The sequence below is a fragment of the Magnolia sinica genome, chromosome 19 (assembly GCF_029962835.1).
Source record: "Magnolia sinica isolate HGM2019 chromosome 19, MsV1, whole genome shotgun sequence".
NCBI lineage: Eukaryota > Viridiplantae > Streptophyta > Magnoliopsida > Magnoliales > Magnoliaceae > Magnolia > Magnolia sinica.
In genome coordinates this window covers 35,924,692-35,933,749 of record NC_080591.1, presented here as the reverse complement: position 1 = coordinate 35,933,749, position 9,058 = coordinate 35,924,692, and the positions used below count along the sequence as shown (strand labels likewise).

At 38.5% G+C, this 9,058-nt stretch overlaps 1 non-coding gene across 1 annotated transcript; it reads left to right on the top strand.

The window, feature by feature from the left end:
* Positions 1-759: 759 nt before the first annotated feature.
* Positions 760-863, top strand: LOC131235908 (small nucleolar RNA R71). The gene has a single exon (XR_009166423.1). It is a non-coding gene; the product is annotated as a small nucleolar RNA R71 (small nucleolar RNA).
* Positions 864-9,058: the final 8,195 nt, after the last annotated feature.

Sequence of the window (9,058 nt, the reverse complement as noted above, 5' to 3'; positions counted from 1 at the left end):
AAAGAGCTTGGGTCACTTATCTCACATTATGGTTTTAGGTTTGGTAAAGGTTGGGTTGGAAAAGTCCATTTCTCCCTAATTATGTGTCACTCCAATCTTTGAATGGACTTGTTAAGGTCTTGGAATGCTTGTAAAGTACTCTGATTGAATAGCTCTTGATTTTTCATATGTTTTTGAAACAGATCTTCTTGGGCTCTTCTGTAATTGAGAAGTGGAGGAAGAACCCCTTGAGGATTATCCATTTACCCATTCCTCTAAATAAAGTTGGGATGGTTCCTCCAGCTAGGATCATACGTGTTTGAGGTGGGGGTGATAAATGGCCTTTAATAATTGTTCATGGCATTGGACTACTCTTTTAACAACTCTTGGAATGTAGGAAATGTGGGACAATCCTGTGTCAAGTGTATGTTACTAACGCAAATACCACTAACAACCTCAATGGTCTCGTCAGGTTTAACCGTTTTTACTTTCTTCAATTCCATTACCTCAATTTTGCTTATGATATTGGCCACTCTAGCATTTAAATCATCATCTTCTCTTAGGATGTACATTTCTTCCTCTCTAGACTAAGTCGATTTGGGATTAGTAGGCTTAGATGAAGTATCCCATGATTAGGCATTTTCAGTGAGCATATCAAAATAATCCCATGGGTCATCAGCATTCTTATTCATAAATTCCCCATCGCACGTCATATCTACAAATTAGCGCATGGGCGAAGTCAGTCCATCATAGAAAAAGCTTATGACCTGCCAGATTTCATAGCTATGATGTGGGCAAGAGTTTAAAAGGTCCTTGAATCTTTTCCATCATTGGAAGGACTCTTCTTCTTTCTGAGAATAACTCATGATTGCCCTTCTCAGGCTATTGGTTTTATGAACCGGGAAAAACTTTTTGAGGAACTCCCGAGTCATCTCAACCCATGTCCCTATCAATCTCGATTGACTTGGCTTTCTCCTTTAAAGAGAAATGGAACAATTTTAATCTCAATGTGTCATCAAACACATTTTGGAATTCCTTAAGATTTAAATATAGACTTTCATGATCGAGTCAATGAAACTTCGGAACTAGTTGGATCACTCCTAGCTTGAAATCCACATTTTCTACATTGTGTGGAAACACCATGTAGGAGGGTGTACTCATCCTTGCTGGTTATAAATAAGCACGCAACATTCTAGGATGAGGAACATTATGTACATTGTTCTCATCTTGTTCTTTAGCGAGATGGTAACGTTGATTTATAGCCATATTTTTATTAACTCATAGGATCTCAAGGTGTGTCTAATCCGATGATGAATAGGCAAACCTATAACATCCTGAATTTCCACGGCCTGAGTACATACTCGTACGTGAGAATTTCGGGTGTTAATAATGTATAAATTGGATGCTTTAAAAATCGCACCATTTTTTTCATTTAGATCACAACCAGTTACATTCATGAAGGTAACCATTAACAAGAATAAAATTGAATGTATTTATTATTTTATTTGAGTAAAAGAATTTAACAAATTATCAAATGCTCTCTCAATGGGAGCTTGTTACATTATCGAGTTTGCAGTAGAAATATAAAACTAAATCATAAAACTATCTTCATATTCATTCAGTATAATCTTCCATAGGGAGATGGTTGTCTAAGCCTTCAATATGTACATCACCCACATCATCTGTATGGTTGGAGAGGGTCAATGCCCTACTCATAGTGATGGTTATCCTTTAAGATTAACAATAATGCAAGAGATTCATAAAAGTAATGTAAGGGTTCTGATACGTCTCATACTCTACCACTACGAGATGTATCAGCATGCGCAACCAATCTACATGAATGCATGCCTAGCAAAGTGTGTGCGGCTCATCATATGTAGTGATCATCACAATGTGGAATATAATTCGTAGAAAACCCAACTCGCCCTGCATCCCATAACTACAAAGATTCGCCGGCGTGTCCAAAGTTAACGCGGATTTATGCGAACATCTCAAGGTGACACAACAACATGGTTGGGGGGTTTACGTAACATGATGTGTTCATGGAGCAACTATTTGCGACATCCAATCCCGAGAAGTGATGTAACACGCATGGCGATTTACTTACATCAATTGTGCACGACGCCAACCAACCCACGAAATTACGTGTCAACCAAGAGGGCCGCCATCTATGATAAATATTTGAATCATTAGTTGTAATACCTCCAACACATCACTTGTATTGATAGAGAGATAATTTGAATCATGGGATTTTGAAATTCCAAGGCACATGCCCAAGCCATAAAGGTAGATAGCACAAGGCTAACAAAATAAAGAGGAGAGTAGCAATGGCTAATTCAACAAAGAGGAGAATGGCAATAGGCAACTCAACAAAGAGGAGAGTAGCAATGGATAACTCAATAAAGAGTAGAGTGGTAATGGCCAACTTAACAAAGAGGAGAGTAGCAAGAGCTAACTCAACAAAATTGGTAAAGGCAAGGGCGAGGCTTGTATCCATCGCCCCACATAAATTATTGAAGATCACACATAATGAACATCATACCATAATTCTCAAAGGATAAATAATTGTTGGTGGTAAATTAAACAATTGTAGGGAGAGAATCATAGTAACATAAACGCATGTAAAAGGCAAGATAAATCATATTAACTCAAATTAATATAAGCTTAAAGGAATCCCTCACCTTTGATTTGTTTGATCGCTCACTACCAAAATTATATGTTCAGATGTAGACGTTCATCCTTGCTCGTTATCGTGATTCCAACCCAGCAACCTAATGTTGGTGGATTGTATCCGTGACTAACCAACCCTTGCCTTCTTCTTCTTCTTTTCCTTAGGAAGTTGGGTAGAAAACTTGCACCAGATTAATCAGCCTGTCGAACTAACTAAGTTAACTCGGTTGGACTTCCTAAATTCTTTCTTTTTCTCTCTCATTTTCTTGTCCTTCTTTCTCTCTTTCTTGTTGGTACGTCCTCCAAGTTTGCATGGGGAATATTTATACATGTTGGGCATCTCCAGAACCTTCTTGCGTAAGGTTAGAGGCATACTCAAGGTGGGTAATGTGCATTAAAAGGTAATGCATCTTCTCGTGGGCAATCTAGTTCCTCTGTTTTCGGTTTCTTTGAGTTTCCTTTCTTCTTTCTATTTTTTTGGAGATGAAATCGTGTGTGGTTGGACCACCATCTGGACGACTCAGATCTCCTAATGGTGTATTTTTACGCATTTAAAACTGTCATTTTGCATGTGGGAGGTGGTCCCTGTTTCGATGGTGGATTGAAATCTGGCCCACCTTCTCCCTAAGCGAGGTTTCGATCACCACTAATCATTGGATTAGTTAAACTAAGCTAGTTTCCATCCCCAACGTAATGCGAGTAAAATCTCGTTGATTCGATATAAGCAGTAATGAATAGCTTGCATAGTTCATAATAGACACCAAGGGAGATTTTTCAGGACCCTGGCTCACCTAATGGATGGCTCGGATTAACGAATGGGCCCCATCACCAGCAGATGAGATTTCTAATCTAACGAAGAAGATGACCCAGCCGCTAATGGCAGGTCATCCTTGAGTGGTTGATCTTGCAATCAGCAATGTGTGGAATGCTTGGATCTATCCCAGGATCAGTGTGGGACCCACCAGTTGCACATTGATTAGTGTTTTTCTTAATAGGTTTAGGTGCAGCATGCGACAGCGGTAACGGCAGAAAAATCAAGCCATAGCTAGGAAAAGCCCTAGTTTGGAGGGCTCTGATGGCTCCAAGTGGAGGGATGGGATGCTACAAAGGCAATGCACGCAGATTACCAGCATGGAAAGAGGGATGAACGGAATTCTTTCCATGAAGGATGGTTTTACATAGCCTCCTTGCACCTGAGTTTGTGCCCATGCATGTGCTCGTTCTTATGTGAACCAGACAAGGTTTTGGTCAGACGCGAGTGCTCCATTTGATGGGCAGTTCAGATCGACCATTTGGGTCGTGATGGTGGGCCACAACGCGTCCCAAATGGACATTGTCTGTTCGTCTGTCGCGGGAAGGAGAATTTCTCGAAAGGTTGGGTCAAACCTTATTGACTGGGTCTCCTGGTCCATTGCACAACGGTTGTGCACCTCCTGTTCACATGCACTTATAGGGTGGGATCAACCGGAGTGATCTTGAGGAATCTAGTCTGTCTATCAGATTCCATGGGTCCAAGTAGGGCCTTTGGCTATCATTCAGGCCAATCAAAAGTCCAGGTGGGCCGCGCCTTAGGATCTTCGACTTTAGCTGCTAATTTTGCTAAGCCGATGTTCAAATTCTTTCCAAACCTGATCATTGGCATATTTGACGGTTCATCATCTTATTTAGGGTAGAATCATCAGTCATTTTCGTCGTTAATTGCCCCTACACCTCAATTGAGAGGGAGACATGGGTTTGAATAAATGAGTTATTTCAAGATGATTCATTGATGTCTCAAGAGTTCTTTAGATTAATCTAATGACCAGTTCTAATGATCATATCCATCAATGTACGATGCGAGGCCCAACTCCAATGATTTATCTTCAATTTCATAGTTGATCTATAATTCTAATGGTTGGATCTTGTGATCCAGAAGCGAAAGTGTTTCATACTCACTTCTTACTAGTTCTAGGTGTTCTAAAGTCAGCATAGGTAGAGATTTAACCACTGATCCTATGCTTAGAAGGTCAAATTCATGTTGGAGAATAGATGTAAGGTTAGGATTGGCTAAATCGGTATCGTACACATGTACGTACTAAGTTAAATTTTATGGTAACACTAGAGAACTTTCAATACTTAGGTATGGAAAAGTTGAGGGTGTTACAAAACCTCCAACTAATCCTCCTTCACTTAAGAGGTGTAGAGTATTGTCACGAACCCACTGGGGCATGAAACACTCTCAGTCCCTAAGTCTGAACTAAAACCTAGGAGAGAAAAATTACAGAAATAATAATTTTGAAAACGATACAGCAAGATGAGTTTGAAGGATATTACCAGATCGAAGGTTCTCTGTTAGTGTTCTACAACACAAAAAACAAGGTTAGTATCTAATAAATTAGAAAAACTTAAACCTAAAAACACATAAAAATTAACCATAATACTAACCTAATGTATTTCAAAAAAACACAACCGAAATCCCCGACAACGGCGCCAAAAACTTGTTAACAACAACCCCAAGTGCAGGGCTGTGATGTAGTAATAACTCGGTGAGACCAAAGTCGTAACCACAGGGACTTGCTATTTGCAGTTCATATAATATGTTAGAACTAGAACTAGAATCTAAACTAATAACTAATTTCATATTTAAAGAGTAATTGTGGAAGAAACTATCATAAATGAATACTAGAGTGTCAAGGATCCACTTATAGCTTTCTTAATATTACTTGATTCAATTGGATCACGCAACTGGAATCGAAGTCCTATCCTATTCAGTCAGATAACAGAGCAATTAAATCATCATTCATATATCCCAAAACAGATTTGAACTTCATTAAATTGGTTCCCTCATAAAGCATTAATGTATTGATGATAGGGAATTCAAAGCATCTATCATGCCCGGAGTTAATTATAGATCAATGGATTTTACAAACTAAACAATTGCAAAACATATAAGATAATATCAATAGTCCTCCTGAGCATCCAAAGTGCCCGGAGTCAATAATGGATCAAAGTAAACTGAAAATACTTCTTCATTCAAACCAAATATCAATGAAATGCTCAACATATAAACCAAATAACTTGAATCAAAGTAAAATAAACATTAAAAAAAACTACAAGCTGTCTCTTAGCTCTATCTAAGAGATTAGCCAACCATAGACATGATTGAACCAATACTAAAAAAATATAAAAACTAACTATAACTAAAGGATTAAAGAAGGAAGGAGGACTCCTTAAAGCTCCACAACTCCTTGCTTTACTCCTACCATAATTCATATATAGAAACTCCTAAAATAGCCATTTATATAGGCTTGATTCTCACAGACTTCAAAACTAACTCAAATTTACATAGTTATCGTAGTTTTGATGGCATCGAAGTCCCATCGAAGAGTCCGGGTGAAAATAGGAAATTGTCCAGCAACAGACTTTTGAATTTGTGTATTTTAACGATGTCATCGAGCCTCCTTTGATGGCATCTAACACACCTTCAATGAAATTGAAGAATGCCCAATTATGTCCAGCAACTAAATCAAATTTTTCTGATTTTTGTAATGGGATCGATCTAGGTTTCGATGTCATCGAACACTTACTTCGATGGCATCGAAGTTGTCATCAATGGCATTGAACAATCGAACTACGCACTTTTAATTTTCTATACTTTGTAAATTCAATTTTCTTCCTACTTCACTTGGTTTCCTTGGATCTTGGATTGTGGAATTCTTCAATCTTGACTTCAATATATCCAATCCTTCACTTGGTAATTCTTTGAGCATTAAATCCATGTTTTAAGCATCTTTTTCTCCTTAGCTCTCAAAATCACCTTGCATGAGAAAACATGTGTAATTAAATAAATTAGGCACATTCATGTTTATAAAACTAATGCATAACAAGAAGAGAATACAATATTTTACAATTAATAGAAAGTTCGTAGATAGTCGTGGTAGGATATTTCCTTTCATATGAATGAATTGGATTGGCCATCATATGGACTGAATATGAGATGTGAGAACCTCACCTTGATAAGCCTTTTACTAAATGTCAAGTCACCTCATTTAGAAAATTGTTACCTTAACAAATCTTTCCAAATCTGAATCTTTCAATTGACTCACTTCCCATTATCAATCGCAACTTAAATTTAGACCACACTTTAGCCTCATATGATTATGAGATCATACAAAATTTAGACCCCTATCTATAATCCTATACGTTGAATGATGACCGCCTTAAAGCCAATTTCTTCATTTTGCTATAACAGGTGAAGATTCATATTCATGCATTTCCCACCATCGATCAATCACCAAATTTTATCCAATCTTCTTCCTATCTTGGCTACACATTTCTTTCAAAATTTGGCCCTTATCATTAAGTATGGACCGTTAATTGAGATCAAGTCTGTTTTCGCACCCGCTGGGAGAACTTTTAAGATATGTCAATCTAACGGGTCACTAAGAAAATCATGTACCCCAGCTCTATTCGACGACTCGAACACCCTGAACAAGTTAGATTTTAAGAAAGATTTCCAATTTAAGGAGAATTGAAAAACTCAGTCCAAGTGGGATGCGACACATCTCATGCTCACTCCTTATAATAAGGGGGTGTGTGCCCCCTCCTCTAGTAATACCCATGCATGCACACCAGCCTCTCACACTCATGAGTGAGGAGTGACATCCAAGCCTAGATGCCCATCTCTTCCCTTCCTTCCCCACACGTGTTGTGTCTCCCTCTTACTCGAGCGATGTCGTAGTTCGTGCAAAAGCCCTCCTACATATAGATCTACCTAGGGTTTGTATTTAAAGCTAAGGTAAGGAATTCATTTAAACTTACACTAATTTAAGTTGAATTTATACGTAGTTCTCTTATTATTCTATTTAAATTGTGCATAGAGTGATTTTTACTATGATTTTCATGCTAATAAGTTGTTGAATTATTATGAATTATTTATCCATGTTGGATGGACTACTCGTTCTTCCGATCTGCCCGCTCTTCCTTCTTATTGACATATTCTCGCAAGTGTCCATTGTGGATGAGGGCCTCGATCTCATCCTTTAAATCGAGGCAATCATTGGTTAAATAGTCGTGGTCACGGTGGAAGTGGCAATACTTCTGCCTATCCCGCTTATCGGCATCAGATTTCATCTTGTTTGGCCATTTGAGGATTCGTTTATCCCGAACTTCCATAAGAACCTATTTGAGCGTCACATTGAGGGGGGTGGGCAAACTAAACCAGCTCTCAGGCCTCCTGATTGGGCGTTGAATTCTAATCAGCTCGTCATCCTTTATCCTTTTGTTGCTATTAGTCGAGGTTGGTTCCTCCTTGGGTTGCTTTTCTCTAGCTAAGCTCCATTTGTTCTGAGCATCCTTTCATGAGCTGAAAAGTTCTTCAGTGTTGAAGTATTTTTGAGATCGATTAAGGAGATCGACCAATGTTGTTGAAGGGTTCTTCTTGAGCTAGAAGAGGAACCTCCCCTCTGGTAGGCCTCCCATCATGGCAGCCAAGGTGATCTCTTCTTAGTGCTCTTCTACCTGCATTGCCTCCATGTTGAAATGTTTGATGTGGTCCTTCAGTAACTTGTACTCTTTTTAGATAATAGTGAGGAGGTAAGTAGTCGTCTTGAGCCTTTCCTTTCTTCTGATGAAGTTAGTGATGAACACTTTGCTAAGATGTGTGAATGAGTTGATCGAATGTTGCTTTAATTATTGGAACCACTTCCAACCTGCTCCTGTTAGGGTCAGGGAAAATGCTCGGCACATGACAACGGTTGATGCACTGTGAAGTTCCATCCAAGCCCTAAAATATTCTAGGTGTTCGGCTAGGTCAGTAGTTCTGAAGTATAGGGCGATCTGGGGCATTCGAAACCTTGACGAGAGTTGAGCATGCATGATGTCAGCAGTAAACAGCGGCTCTTAAAAGGCCGGACTAAGAGTCCTAGAGGGGGGATGAATAGGACTATGCCAAATTAAAAATAAAATGTGGAATTTAAACAAATATAAATAAATATAGCACTTTAATAATCCCACAATGCAGAAATGTAAAACAACCTCAAATGTACACGTATCGAGAGGTTGATACATATGTTGTTCTAAGGACAACCTTACACCAAAAACTAATAGTTTATGGTAGAACAACCTAATTCCTAGAACGGTCTGTGTATCAAAATCTCAAACTAATATAGAGGAATAAAGAAAAGAATAGCAAAGAAAGAAATTAAGCTATTCAACATTCCCACACTTGCATAAAAAGGATTACAATATTCTCCACAAATGCATAAAAGAAAACTACAACATCCACACAATGAAATAATCAATCAATCACCATAAGACCAGAAGTGATAGTGGTTCGCTTGTGTGTACACCAACTGTTTAGAAAAATAGCCACACAACTACTTCACTCCTAATATCCTCACATTGTGGATATTAGCGTTCACTATGAAAT